A 15,905-nucleotide genomic window follows, 5' to 3' on the forward strand; every position below is an offset into this window, starting at 1 on the left:
GCCAAACCAACGACGGGCATCTGGCACGCCCCAGCGGAGGACTGAGGATTAATTTGGACCACCTGGGGATCTTTTGACGTGCAACCGAAAGCTCGGTTACACGGCGTCTTCTCCGCAATAAGCCTCCGTCAGATTGCGGGCACCTCGGCCGGGATTCGAACCCGCCACATGGGATGGTTGAGATGGGCATTGCTCGCTATCCCCGAGTAGTTGGTCCTCTGCCCTCCACCTAGTCCCGAAGAAAACAGGTGACTGACGGCCCTGCGACGAACCCCTACGATGCGCTCAAGAGTGCCATCTTAGAACGCACAATGCTTTCGGAACGCAAACGCCTGAGGCAGTTAGTCTCAGCAGAACTGGGCGGCCGTCGCCCATCGCAACTTCTGCGCCAGGTGCAGAGCTTCTCGCGAGCGTGCCGCGACGTTCGCGCTCCACCGACGCGGACACGCCAGAACAAGCTTCCTTCTTCCATCGCGACCGGCACAACAGTGGCTACGTGTTTCTGCGCATCGACAGCATCCGCCGTTTGCTCCAGCCGCCTTACACTGGTCCCCACCTCGTCGTGGCACACGACGAAAAAACATTCACGCTGCGGGTTAATGGCCGCGACACGGTCGTGTCCGTTGACCGCCTCAAGCCGGCATTTGTTGAGAGCGATACGATCGATTAGCTGGCTGATCTTTCCAGCGTGCAAGCCACCTCGAGCTCCAGATTAGCTCCCGCGACCCGCATCAAACACTCCAGGACAGTTCACTGGGACGACTCCGTCTCCAAAAGGGGGGGGGGGGGGGGGGGGGGGGGAGGGTTATGTGGCGATAGCCACTGAGAAAAAAAGAAGATCACGTGCAATTAAAAAGCCAGACCAGTTCTATTTTGGAATTCGTTAGAAGTAGTCACTTTTTGTCTTTCTTTCTCTAAAGTCTAAACAGATGGTGTCAACGCTGACTCCCTTCAAATTAGTCCAGAGTTGTCCCTGTGGTGAAACCACTAAAAGAGTAATGCGACTCTAGTGTTGAGTGGAGTCAGTGGACCAGATCTGCTCACCCCCTTTTAGAATCTAGTGACTCTATTATTCAGTGACGTCAGGTGACCCTCCTCCTGCCTGGAGCGGTAAACGAGCTCTCTCCAATTGAACACCGTGCTTCCCGTTTTACTAGAGTCACCCGACCCCACAATGAGAGCCACCAGATTCAATTTTTGATGGAGTCAGACGACTCCCTTAAAACAGCATGCATTTATGTGCCTGCCCTTTTGTTGCTGTCCTGTTTTGTCACGTGCTGTTTTTTCGTGTGCTCTTTTATCGTGGTGGTGCGGAATATGACCAATGTTCGTAATAAGTTAGAAAAGAAAATAAAGAATATCTTTTGGGGACCGTTTTCTAAAACAATGCGGTATTTCTAATTTCCTCTGAGTTTAAACTCATACGAAATGTTGGCTCGTACAGCGAAAGTGTGTTGATAGTAGGGAAATTATTAAAACGTTCATCGGCGTAAAAGTCGTGTAAGACACTACAGGGTGAAACAAAGAGACGCCAGGCTCTTTAAATCGACCGGAAAATTCGGTTTCTTATCCTATCGCGCTACGACTTTGTGTAGCGTTGCCCACAAATAGTGTTTTTTTTTTGTTTTTGTAAAATCTGCAAAGAGCGAACTAACCTGAGGAAAAAGTAAAGAAAAAAAAAAGACTTAGCTCCTATGGAAACGCAGCGAAGCCACCGGTCTGCAAACAACACGGCGCCGTTTCCCACGGGAGACAAGAGATGGCGCAAGCGGTCGCGATGCCAACTTCCGTCAACAAACGAGCAGAAAACGCCGAGAGCCGGCGTAATAGACCGATGCCACCAAGCGAACTGCGCAGGCGCGCGCATTCCGGAAGTATTGCCGCCGCCATGCTACTTGTAGTCATCGCTCTCCGGCTTCCCGGCTGAAAAGTGCTCATGTGGGCGTACATCATAGTTTGGGAAGCCGTGGTGTTAGCTTGGATTCTCCTGCATATCAGCACTTTATAATATTGTGTTGTTTGTGATGCCTTAGTTTGTCATCAAACGCAAAAAAAAAAAAACAGTTTTGGTTGTTTTATCGCTTTAGAATCGCTTTGTCGTCCGCCTCGTCGTCGTCCGCTTCGCCTTCGTGAACGCGCGTGAACCCACTGCGTTCACGCGGTGGTCTTACTGCAACAGCGGGAAAAACAACGAGGCCGCTACTCCCTCGAGCACTCTGGAATAACTTGGAAGCAAGTGAATATCTACCTCAACGTGAAAGAGCACGAAATTCGAGGGACTATCGGTTCGGTGTAGCACCGCGGAACAGCGTCAAATGTGTCGGTGAAATACTGAGCTATGTAGTGTGCAGGCTTGGGCATAACTTTTATTCGACAATGAAAACGAGCTCAATAGACATTCTCGGAGAGCGATAGTCTTTTAAAACTCGTTTTATTCTGGTTGACAGCCTTTGCGACAGGGTACGGATGAACTACGGGGGGAAGCCTGCACACAAAGAAACGATCCACAAAAAGAACCTGCCTGAAGAGCCGTAACAACTCGCATTTGTCAAAATGAAACGTAACCATGCGAGATGCCTGAGAACTTCGGGTAGAGATAAGCTTTTGTGTACAGTTTCTATTCAATTTTATTTGGTTAACGGTAAAATGTTTGTTTTTTCCGCTGTGTCGATTGGTATCAATACAGAATGGATCAGTAACGCCAGCCAAAATCAGGTTGTGGCATAATAGCCCACCAAAAAAAAAATTAAGTCTGATTTGGAAAAATTTGTTTTATTTCAAGTTATACCTACCGAGAATCGCTGCTCTTTTTTCAGTGATCATACTGATCTTTTTGAAGCATAGCTGTGCTCAAAACATGTCGTATCAATAACAGTTGTAACCACCAAAATGCATCAAGCAAACATTGCATTAAAGACCGTCGCAGCAAGGCAGTGTGGAAGTTCCGATTGAGATAGACCAACGGATATAGCGCTACGGAGCGAGTGCTCAGGGAGATTCCAACGTACGGAACACTTTAGCACGCCCTACTACGGCTCATGCCCTGTGTAAGCTTACCCTCTTTAGTTATCGTGCTACGGGGTGAATATAAATTATGAATCAAACAACGAAACAAATCTAAAAACTCTTTTTCCTGCCGCTCTTCTACCGCTCTCTCTACCTTTTTTAGGCACTCTTTTCGTGGGCTGCTTTCTTTCGGGAAGACATAAAATCCGATGCCTTTTTGCCTGGTGCTGTTATTGTAGCACCTTGACACAGAACGGGTGAAGACGCCCACTAAAAACCGTGAGTAAACGGCCGATTAAAAGACTCGTGCTAACCTGAAAATTGACAAACGCCGGCTGTACAACGCGCCTTGACGCGCGGCCAGAAAACTGGGGAGAACTACAGATGCCAGAATGCACCTGTAGTTCTCCCCACTTTGTGCAGCGTCGTGCAACTCCTTGTGAGATCGGTCTATTAGCAGACAAGAACTGCAGTTCCTTGTTGTTACCGCGCCTGTTTTTGCTCCTGCGACTGTCACCACCTGCGGAACGAGCGCCGCTTTTGAGTCGAAAGGATTGTCTGCTAAAAACGCTGACTCTCGGAGCCATATGCTCGTTCGTTAGCGGCGTTCGTTGCGCCATCTCTTGTCTCCCGTGCGAAACGGCGCCGTGTTGTTTGAAGACCGGTGGTGTCGCTGCGTTTCCATAAGAGCTAAGCCTTTTTTCTTTCTTTACTTTTTCCTCAGGTAAGCTCGCTCTTTGCAAATTTTACAAAAAACAAAGACACCATCTGTGGGCAACGCTGCACAAAGTCGTAGCGGGATAGGTTAAGAAACCGAATTTTCATGTCGATTTAAAGAGCCTGGCGTCTCCTTGTTTCACCCTGTAGATCTTGCCGACAGTGTTTTCTTTTTTTTTCGTTTTCGTTTCTTAAACAGGAGCGCTATTTACAGGTTTGTAGAAGTTGAAGGGCCGTAATCTAAATGACTGATTTGGGCGGAAGTAGAATGAAGGGGCATATATCAATAATTTCACCTGCTGTTGAGTGACGTCACGACGGTCACTAGGGTCACGAGTGATGTCACGAGGGTCACGAGGGAGGAGAGAGGAAGGGGGAGAGAGTAGGGGGAGGACGAAGGGAGGACGAGAGGAGGAGCATAGATGAGAGGGAGGAGGGTGATGAGGGCAGGAGGTAAAAGAGAGAAAGAGGGAGGAGGAGAGGGGGAGGAGGAGGGGCATACCCTTCTCGCTATACCCTCCCCTCCTCCTCCTTAAAAGCTGTGCTCTAATTCGGCATTACAGAAAATAATAAACTTGCGTCTTCACTAAAATTTCAAAGTAAATATATTTATTAAATTTATATATGTGCTACTCAGTGATAAAAAAATGATTTCATTTTTTTTTTGTGTTTCGCTTTTTAATTGCTTTGTCTTAGTTTTGGGAAACGACACTGTTGGTAATTCGTTTATTGGTGTTTTTTATGCTTTTGTAATGGAAGTACCCTTTAATATTTTATAATATTTGTTCTTTTCGTTTTATTTCTGTTACCCCTGATTTGTGCTGGAGGGGGGCTGTGGAGCACTCAAGGCGCTCGGACAACTTGTCTGGTCTACTACTGGTCTACTACGATTAGTGAACTAGGACTGATTGTTTTTCACCTAAAGAAGCGCAAAAAAAACAAGGACAAGGATGTAATCCTGTTTTCGTCCTCTATGTTATTCTCCACAAACACCGATGTAAACAGACAAGCGCGCCTTGTGCGCTCTTGTCTGTTTACTTCCCCATACTTGTATTTTTTGCGCTTCTTTAGGTGATCATGAACCAACTGGCCCGAATTGCTACCTTAATGTGATTGTTTTTGTCCTCGTTGGTGCTTCGAAATTTTTGTCCGAACCCTTGTTTTCGCCTTCAAGCGTGCCCCAAGGGAGCAATTTAGGCCCTCTTCTGTTTTTGTGCTTTGTTAATGACAGTGTGTTCTCTGTTAAAAAATTTAAAAGTGGTATTAATTGTACATTATATAAAACTCTTTCGTTAGGTCAATTCACATTCTGAGTACGCACTTTTCCTGAATGATGTGCGTGAAGTGACTAAGTGGTGCCAAGATAATAACCTCCAGCTGAACTAACTGAAGACAACAGCATGTCATCGAGCGTCTTAGTGTTATTTGTGATCTTGGAGTTTTTTTATATACAGTATTGAACTTTATTCACCATGTTTCTCGCTTCACCTAACAATTTTCTTCGCATGCATGTTACCTACCCTTATTTTGCACTCTTGTTCGCTCAAAACTTGAGTTTTGATCTGTAGTTTGCAATTTTTAAGTCATACTGCATCATGCTCTATCGAGCAAGTTCCAAATCATTTCATCAGTATTGTTTACGATCCATTATTTATGTGTAAGTGGCCCTAAGTTACGAAGGGCAGCTTACGAAGCTCAGTTAATCTTCACAATTCGATAGACAACGTTATCAGTATAAGATATTTTTGTATAAGATTGCGAATGGGATCGTCGACTGCCCTGTTCTGTTAAACCCGGTTTGTTTCCATGCCCCATGAGGCTCGAGCCGTAGTCACAACATTGTTTACACACTCACATTTTTTGTCACATCAACTTTGATACGGATGCAAGCGGAATTTAACAAGATCGATTCTTTACAGCTAGACCTATTTAGCGACATTTCAACTTTAAGTCGCAATCGTGAGGGTCTATTACTTGCATAATTTTGTAAAGTCTACTTATGCTTGTGCATGCTTTTTTTTGTATTCAGGACATTTTCTTCTTTGTAGTTTTATTTTCGTGTTCGTCTTCCTGCGCAATATTCGAAAATGAATGTGTGTACTACACAAAACGCGATGAGCCGCTTGTGGATATTTAAAATAAAGATTATTATCATTATTATTATTAATGATATCTTAGAAACAGGTAATATCCCTACCGAATTAAAACAAGCTTTAGTGGTTCCTCTTTACAAAAGTGGCTTGAAAGACCAAGTTTCTTCATACAGACTTATTTTGATCTTTATCTAAAAAAATAGCGCGAAGGTCAAAAACAAACTGACGGCACAAGCGCTAACTCACAACTGTCGTTTTAATAATCACAGAGAAGACGAGAAAAAGGTAGCGTTTCTCTCTCGTCTTTCTTTTCGGTATGAAAAAATTCCCAAAATAAAATTGTCTTAATGGAAGAGGAAGTTACGTTGAGAGAACAGAGAAATAACAATAAAGGAAGAGGGCGTTACGTTAAAAACTCGGAATTAGCAGAAATAAAGGAATTAGTCCACAGTAAACCAAAGAAACCACCTTAAGTGGGAAAGTTAAGGTAGTTAAGTTCTTTTTCAGTTAATGCCACTGATGGTGCACTGACACACGAGTTCTCCTTTTCTTTTATGGTCATTGCCTCGTATATTTCCTTTGATGTCTTCTCACGGTACCTTCGAAGGACCCTTGTCTCTGTAAGTTTCGGCTTGCAGTGACAGTCTCTTACGTGCACTGCAAGATGCCCCGATGGTGTTGAATTGAGTGACGCAGCGTGTTCACGTAACCTGGTGTTCACACACCGGCCATATTGGCCAACATATACTCTGCCACAGGTGAAAGGTATTTCATATATAACCTGGCTTTTGCAAGGTATATATGTTTGCTTGTGCCTCTGGCCGCATTCTTTGCGACGGTCTTGTGGGGAATTTATCACAGGACAAAGCTTATTTAGCTTGTCTGGTGCTGAAAAGACGACAGGGATGTCATACCTGGCAGCCACCTTCTTCATGTTGTGTGATACCCTTTGAATGTAGGGTATTACAGCCGGGCGTTGTCCTTTGTTCTTGGCTTTTTCTCTCTGTCTGTGGATGTTGATCATTCTTTCTACTACACCGTACAAGGTGGTACTTGGATAACCAGAGGTCTTGAGCCGGTTTATCTGTGTCTCGAAGCTCTGTCTTGGCGGTTGGTCACATGACTTTTTTAGGGCTGCGCTAAGAGAGTTTTTGATTATAGCCATTTTAATGAGTTTTGAATGGGAGGACTTATATTGGAGTATATGTTTTCTTCAGCGTGGCATGTACATCCAGCAAGTGTGGTTTTGTTGGAACATCATCTGTAGATCAAGAAATTGCCTGTCGGTAGCTCGTGTGTAAAGGTGAGTCTTTGTGCGTTTTCAGTGAAGATTGAACGTATATTGTTGATGTGTTGCTTGTTATTTACATCAGGTCTGTTTTTTAGTAGCACGAGATAATCGTCCATATATATGTATATTCTTGACACCTGGGTGTTTGATATCCGAAGGGCGATGGCCCGATCGCATTTGGTAAAGAACATGTCGCATAACACTGGTGCTACGCATGATCCAATGCAAACTCCTTTCTTTTGCAGGTAAGTATTCCCGTTGAATACTTACCTGTGGTCCTCTCTTGATCCTCTCTTGCATCTCCCAGATTCTCGAAAAACATCGCTTTGTTGTTACGACTGGCTTTCTTGACAAGCATTCCATTATATAGTTAAGTCAATACGGGTCCGTAGCTGGTCGTGGCACCATTGATATGCTTGAAAAGTTTTCTGACACTTTGCATTACTCTTTTGAGAATAATATGTTCACATGTGCACTGCTCATTGACGTTGCAAAGGCGTTTGACACTGTAAACCACGACATCCTTTTGTATAATCTGTGCAAGATGGGCTTTCGAGGGCCGTTCTGTTTCTTGCTCGGCAATTTTTTTCAAATCGAACCCAGATCGTGTCTCTGGGCAACTCTCGCAGCTCACAGGCGTGCTTAACATTCGGGGTCTTACAGGGCTCTATTCTATCGCCGCAAATATTTAGCATCTACGTCAATGATTTACCAACTGAAATCAGAAGCTCCACGGTACTTCAATATGCCGATGATACTGTTTAATTTTCTAGACATCTGGTATACGAGCGTGCAATCAAAATACTCCAGGCAGATGCGATTGCACTCATGGACTGGTTTTCGGCAAATAAGCTGCGTGTGAACACTTCCCAAACAAAACTTGTATGCTTCTGTAATCCTGTGAAAGTTGTCAACTTGTCTTCTTTATATTTTTTTATGAGTCCAATTGCCTATGCACCGATTTTGAACCCGATCAATATGTTATCTCTATTAAGTACCTAGGTATCTACTTTGACTGTGATTTATGATGGCGCACACATATGTCTTACTTATGCCAACGGTTGCGAACTGTCTCGTGTTTAATGTATAGTTTAAAGTGTTTTGTACATTTATCTACAAGAAGAAACATTATGCGTGCCCTAGCGTACATTTTACAGTGGTATGGCATCACAGTCTTCTTCAATTGTCCTCTCCTATGGCACACACAAATCGACCGCATTTTGCGTGGTCTTCTAAAGAGCGTTGCTTACCGCACGAAATACTCATCGAGTGATAACTTGTTCGCCTTGCTTGAACTACCGTCGTTCTACTCTTTATTTCTACAAACCGTCATCTGGAAACACTTCTGGGGGAACGAGTTTAAAATCGTTTTAACACCAGTCCTTGAGCTTCGAGCAGCTCCACCTTTCCATACCCCAAAAGTGAGAACTCGCTATGGTGAAAGTATGCGCGAATATTATGTGCCAAACGTTTTCAATGGTCTTCCAGACTCCTTGCTTTCTCTTGCTTCCAACAAAGCACTGAAGAAAAGTCTAAGAGCTTTTTTATCTGACGTATTGCGAGAGCCATAATGATAGCAATGAGAAGCCCTAGCTGGGCAATTATATTCTCCTTCTTTCTTATTTTCATTTCTACACACAAGCTATTGCTTGGCTCCAAACTTTTCCAAAACTTCATGCCTTTATATTTATTTAACACGGCCTTTTTTTGCTTTCCTTTTTTCCCGAAATGTAACTGTTCACTGAAGACCTCTTCGAACCTTGGGGCCTGTGTCGTGGAAAAACGCAAACAAGTGAGTGCATGTTTTTTTTTTTGTTTTTTTTTGTCGTTGAAATTTCTTTTTATTTTTTTTATTTTTTTACGATTACGATTGTTAACTCTTCTCAGCCACATCTTCGAGGTGCACTCTCCTATTTGCTGTGGTGCTGTGCATATGACAACGTGCGTGCCTGTGTGCATTTCGTATTTACTTTATTGTTTTATATTGTAACTTCTACTCCTTCCAAAGAACTTCACTGTATTTCCAACGGAACTGTAGCAGTTCCGTACTCGTGATTTTTTTTTTATTTGTTTATTGAGTTTGAGCAAACCTTGGGCTAACCTTGGGGCCTGTGTCATGAAAAAACACAAACAAGTGTGTCTGTGCGTTGGTCTTATATATATATATATTTTTCTTGTACGATTACGATTGCTAACTCTTCTCAGCCACATCTTCGAGGAGCACTTTCCTATTCGCGATGGTGCTGTGCTTATGACAACATGCGTTCGTGTGTGCATTTTGCACTTACTTCATTTTTTTATACTGTAAATTTTCCACTTTCCAATGAACTGTACTGTGTCTCCAACGAAACTGTAACATTTTCGTAGTCGTGAATTTTTCCATTTTGTTTATTGAGCTGCATTTTTTACTCACGTTCGCTTTTTTCTTAGTGTAATCTCTGGACCTGGTCTTACAAGCCCTAGCTGGCTTTGACCGATCCGACATCAACTGTGCAAGATCTGCATTCTTGAAATTCCTTCAAAGGAAGTTTTAATCTTTAACACGTGTACTTCTTTATATGATCAACGCCTTCACTCAGCAGCGTGCGGTTCCGGAAGGGGTAAAAACGGCTATTGTTAGGCCAGTGCCAAAGGGCGGCAAACCAACTGTAATTGGTAATTACCGCCCATACCTATTCTGTCTGTTTTAGGACATTTTTTAGAAAAGCATCTTGTTTCGATAATGGCCACTTTTTTAGACGAGTACCCAATTGTTCCGGAGACGCAATATGGTTTTGCGCCAGGTAGAGGCACGCAATTGTTGTTAGATGACGCTGCCGATTATTTAAACTCCGCTTTTGATGATAATATGTTTTGCTGCGCTCTTTTCTTGGATGTGTCAAAGGCCTTCGATACCGTGAACCACTCCGTCCTGCTAAGTAAGCTTTTCAAAGCGAGTTTTAGGGGGCCTTTTATTATATGTTGTCTAATCTGCTTTCCGGTCGCTCGCAGCGGGTGCGGGTGGGGCATGAGTTGAGCGCCGTGCGGTATCTGAAAGTAGGCGTTCTCCAAGGCTCTGTGTTGTCACTTTTGTTATCTAATATCTACGTCAGCGATCTTCCCTCCGCCATCGAGAGTTGTACCTGCTACCAGTATGCTGACGATACTCTGCTGATATCTCGGCATATCGATTTTGCGAGAGCCCTAGACATTTTACAAGCCAATGCTAATAAAGCAATGGATTGGTACTCTGCGAATCTTTTAAAGGTGAATGTGGCTAAAACAAAATTGATGTGTTTTTAAAATCCACTGAAACACGGTTTCGTAGGCAACCCGTTTTTCCTTCATGGTATATTGTGCGACCCTTGTACGTGTGTCCCTGGTAAGTGGGTGGAGACCACTAAGTGCATGGGAATTTTTTTTGCCCACGACATGTCTTGGAATAATCAGTTGGCATATATATGTAGAGGGTTACGGAAAGTGGCCTGTATGCTTCGTACTATTAGAATCTTTGTTCCTTTTCATCTTCGAAAAATTTTGGTTCATGTCCTGGCATACAGTGTACTTAGGTACGGGATTATGGTGTTTGCGCACAGCAGTGGACAGTGGCATGGCTAAAGTGAACACCTTGTTGAAAAGTGTTTTGAAAAGTGTGGCGTACAATTAAATTTTCACAGACAGCACGAACATTTTCAGTAACCTTGAGATGCCAAATTTTTCTTCTCTGCTCCGACAAACAGTGATACTTCGTTATTTTTGGACGAATCGTTTTAAGATTTTGCACGATCCGTCTCGCACGCTAAGGAAAACAACCCGTTTTAAACGGCCTCGTTGCTTCACGGGGTATGGGATGAGAACCCGTGACTACTATGTTCCGGATATTTTCAATGATCATCCTGAATGTGTTTTCTCTTTCGACTCTAAAACTAACGTTCAAAGATGGCTCCGTTCTTTTATGGTCGATTCAGTGTAGGTAGTCATGGGTGTGTAGAAGACCAGAATGTTACATACTTTGATAAGGTGTGTGTGTGTGTGTTTTTTTTCTCTTCTTCCTTTTCTGTTATTTTTTTCTTTTCTTTCGCGCTTTTGTTAACATGCTGATTGTGAGTTTGAAGGCTTCCAGTCCAACTAGCCATTTAGGCTTTGACTGACCGGATTTTTCTCTGTAATGTGGATGTTGCTAATAAAATTATTATTATTATTATTATTATTATTATTATTAATAATAATATTTTATATGTGGGTTATGAAAGTAAAGTCATGTAGGTGACAAGTGTCATCCTGGAGTAAAGTGATTCCTGCAACATAATCAAGGGGTTGCGATAGCAATACCGTGTCATCAGCGTATTGAAATAATTTAAATGAGGAAACTGCTCTGGACATATCGTTTACAAAGATGTTAAAAAGGAGAGGTGACAAAAAAGGTCCGAGGCTCCAGCTTTTAAGCTGGAGCCTCGGCTATTCGCTATGGAAACTAGATGTGTCCTTCCCGACAAAAAAATTTTGAAGTCGTGAAAGGAATGGGCCGCGGAATCCAATGTTTGCAATTTAGTTTGTAAAATATTATGGCTCGCGGTATCGAATGCCTTTGCCACATCAATAAAAAGTGCGCAAGCAACCTGATGCTTCTCAAAGATACGATTCAATTCATCAGCAAATTCTTCTAGAAGTGGCTGGGTCCCACGTCCACAGACAAACCCATATTGAGTTGGCGATAGAATGTTAAAGCGATCAAGAAACCCCGTCATAGTTTGAAGGATATGTTTTTCTAAGATCAGGACTATACAGGGTAAAATAGAAATTGGGCGGTAATTGTATAGCTTCTTGGGCTTCTTTAAATAAAGGCTTTACAAGTGCAGTTTTTAAATCATCTGGCATAATCCCAGAAGAAATAAAACCATATAGCATATAAAGAAGCACGTGCTTTATAGAATTATAATTCCGTTGCAGGTCTTCTGCACTGATGCCATCTATGCCAGGCGCCTTGTTTGTTTTGAAACTGAAAAGCCAAGTTCGTAGATCAAGCTCGGTCATTTGAGGAAGAGAGCCGAGGAAACATTGGACTCTATATATTCTGTAGAGAACGAGCATCGTTAGGCGCTACTCCAGAAAATTTAGCAAAAAACTTGTTGAAATCCTCAGCAACTGTCGTATTAAGAGCAAATACTTTCTCAAGTGAATCGTCAATGCATCTCCTAACACCAGAGCCACGCAACTGATTTAGTAAACGCCAAGTTTCACGAATATTTGACCTTACCTTAAAAAATCTCTCTCGGAAGCATTTTCTTTTGGCGCACCGGATAAGCGCATTTACACAATTTCGCGTAGCGCGGAATTCTGTTTTTAACTGAATATTTCCAGGAGAACGTCGGCATTTAGCCCATAGAACATTTTTATACTTAATGCATGACAAGATATCCCCTGTTAACCACATTTATAAGAGTCGACAGCATAGATAGATATCTATGCTGTGGACTATAGAAAAATTGAAAGAATCACTTCAAGGTATTAGGGAGAAGTTGTGACTGTATGTTTCTATGTGCATGTGTTTGAATAACCATCATCACCTACATTGTTCTGCATCTGTAGTTGAGTTTGAGGTTTGAACTTCTTGTTTGTGGGGACTCTTTCAAGCATGAATTTAAGGGTCCTGTCCCACAAGCCGCTTCCGGCTTTGTCAGGCCCGTGTATCTTCCTTGTTAAATGCGTGTTCAAATAAAAATTTATTATTATTATTAAATTATTAATATTATTATTAATATTATATTGACTCCAAGTCCAATAATGACTTGGAGTCAATCATATTAGGGCTCAAACCTAATAAAGCTCCAGGTCACGATAATATATGTCTTATTGATCTTCGCAGAAATTTAAGGTGCATACAGGACACACTTCTTATGTTTAAGGAAATAATCGAGACTGGGTCTATTCCAAATGAAATGAAAACTGCCATTGTAAAACCGCTTTACAAGGGAGGGCAACGAGATAATGTAGAAAACTCTCGACCAATATCTATTCTATCATGCCTAGTTCAAATATTGGAAAAAATGTATTTATAGAACCTTGGCTTCTTTCGTTGATAAATATAACATAATAGCTTCTTCTCAATATGGTTTTATTCCAGGACGGGGTACACAAGCACTGCTCGAAACACTCTCTGACAACCTAAGTTTAGGTTTTGAACACAACCTCTTTAGATGTGCATGCTTCCTCGACGTTGCGAAGGCGCGTTCGACAGTGTGAGCCATTCGATTTTGATACAAAAACTTTCTTCTGTTGGTTTCCGGGAACCTTTCCTGCGTCTATTACAAAATTTTCTGCAAGATCGATCCCAAGTGGTTTCGATCGACGGTGTTTACAGTGCCAAAGTTTTCTTGAAAGCGCGTGTTCCTCAAGGTTCAGTTCTTTCTCCTCTTCTATTTAATATATATGTGAATGATATGTGTACCATGGTATCAAACTGTACCCTTTTTCAATATACGGATGATACTCTCCTACTAACGAGTCATCGTTCTTATCATACAGCAATACAAATGCTTCAGGAATGTACACATAAACTCATGGAATGGTTTGAAATTAATCTTATAAACAAAAATATCTCCAAAACAAAGCTTCACTTCTTTCGCAATCCTTTAAAAGTTGTGGTTCTAAATATTCCTTTTTTTTCTCCCCACATCCCACTGTGTAGGATGTCATTGCAGTCCAATTCCTTACTCAGAGGTGGTGAAATACTTAGGCATCCACTTTGATTCGGACCTTTCATGGAATTTCCATCTGACAATAGTATGCTCAAAACTAAGAAGCGTCTTATGCTTACTCTACAAGATTAAGATGTTTTTGCCATTCGGAATTCGCAACCTCTTAGCTTAAAGTATCAAAGTGGCAACGCAACCTCTTAGCTTACTCTTTAGGATATAGTATACTTCGATATGGCATTACAGTTTTCGGCCAATGTTCTGGATTATGGCATAAGAAAGTAAATAATATCTTAAAAAGTATTGTACGAGAGGTTAATAACAAACCTGCTACCTCAAACGTGAATCTTTTTCAGGCCTTATCTACGCCCACCTTCGAATCACTGTTTTTGGAATCAGTTATACTAAGTTACTATTGGACAAAGGATTTTAAAGCACCTCGACCTAATTCACGAGAAATGAGAAAGGTTTCACGGTTTCCTGTTCCAGTATATTACACCCGCTATGGCAAGGACCTGCGATATTTTTATGTCCCTCAGATATTCAATTCTTTACCTTCCGAATTCTTCGACTTCACATACAAAAAAAAAGACTAAAAAAAGCGCTTCCCCTACCGAAAATTCCGGTATAACTTTTCGCTATCCGGATTATGGAACCGGAAATCTATCTGGATTCTATCTGGACTCTATCTGGAATTCAGGTTTTCAGAAATTATTCCTTTGTTCTCAATCTGGATTTCGGGTTTCCAGTAACAAAGTTCCGGTTCCATATTCCGGATAGGGAAAGTTATACCGGATTTTTCGGTAGGGTCGCCTTCTTTTTTCTACCAACGAGGCCCTGTAATCCGTCACAATTTTATTTCACAATTCCTTTTCAGTTCTATAAAGAATGTTGAACACCAGATTTTATTATGTTTATTTTATTTGGTTTATGTTTGAGTAAATCAACACGACTTACACCACCCCGTCTTTCTGCTTCAAGGTCCACAACACCAAGAACATAACATCTATGAAGACCTTCTTCAATGGTGACAATGACCGGCTTGCGTGTCTGTGCATATGTGTAGGTCTGTGTATACGTGCTTTCCCTGAGTCTATGTGTAATAAGTGTCGCAAATGGTATTGGAACTGACTCAAATGTTTTTAGTACGTGGCATAGCTATTTTTGAGGCCACTGCAGATAGGTTCAGTCATACAAGCCCTGGATGGCTTTGACGAACCTGACTTGTGACATGGACATGCTAGTTGTATTAAATAAATTTATTATCTATTTATTTATTATTTGTTTATTATAATTATTATTGTTATTAACTTATTATTATTATTATTACTATTATTATTATTATCATTTCATCAAGAATATCGAGTTGCATCATCTTTCAGTACACTGACGACACTGTCCTTATCTCTCGTCTTCTAAAGTACGATCAAGCCGTTCGTCTGCTGAGCCGCGACTCCGCGCGAGTCATGTACTAGTTCGCCGAAAATTTAATTACAGTTAACACGACAAAAACAAAATTAATCTGCTTCAGAAATCCTCTAAAGAGGGTGGTGGACCACGAGTTGTTTCCTTTACACAGGTCAGGGTGTTTCAATTGCGCATGCACTACGTTAGATTATGTTGATTGTGTAATTATATAGGAGTGTTTTTTGACTACGACGTGTCGTGGAATTCACACTAATCTTACGTGTGTGAGAAACTTCGAAGGCGTTATTTGTATTATTTTTAATAATAGAACCTATATGCCGTTTGCTATAAGGAAATCTGTTGCGCACGCCCTTGACTACAGCATTCTTAGATATGGAATCACAATATTTGCAAACTGCTCCGAGCAGTGGCACATCAATGGTGATCGTATTTTGAAGGGTTTATTAAAGAGCGTTGGGTACAATTCGGTGACCTCATCTGAAGACGATATCTTCACATTTTTACGACTGCCAAAATTTTCTTCCCTTTTTGTGCAAAGTGTTGTGCTCCGCCATTTTTGTTCTCACGAATTTAAGCGCCCTTTCATGCCTGGTAGAAGTCTTCGTCATACTGCGCGATTTGTGACCCCCCAATGTTTTACGCGCTATGGGAAAAGAGTGCGCTCATATTATGTGCCTTTTATTTTCAACAAGCTTC

Source organism: Ixodes scapularis, unplaced genomic scaffold (assembly GCF_016920785.2).
Source record: "Ixodes scapularis isolate PalLabHiFi unplaced genomic scaffold, ASM1692078v2 PGA_scaffold0__279_contigs__length_252992795, whole genome shotgun sequence".
Classification (NCBI taxonomy): Eukaryota; Metazoa; Arthropoda; class Arachnida; order Ixodida; family Ixodidae; genus Ixodes; species Ixodes scapularis.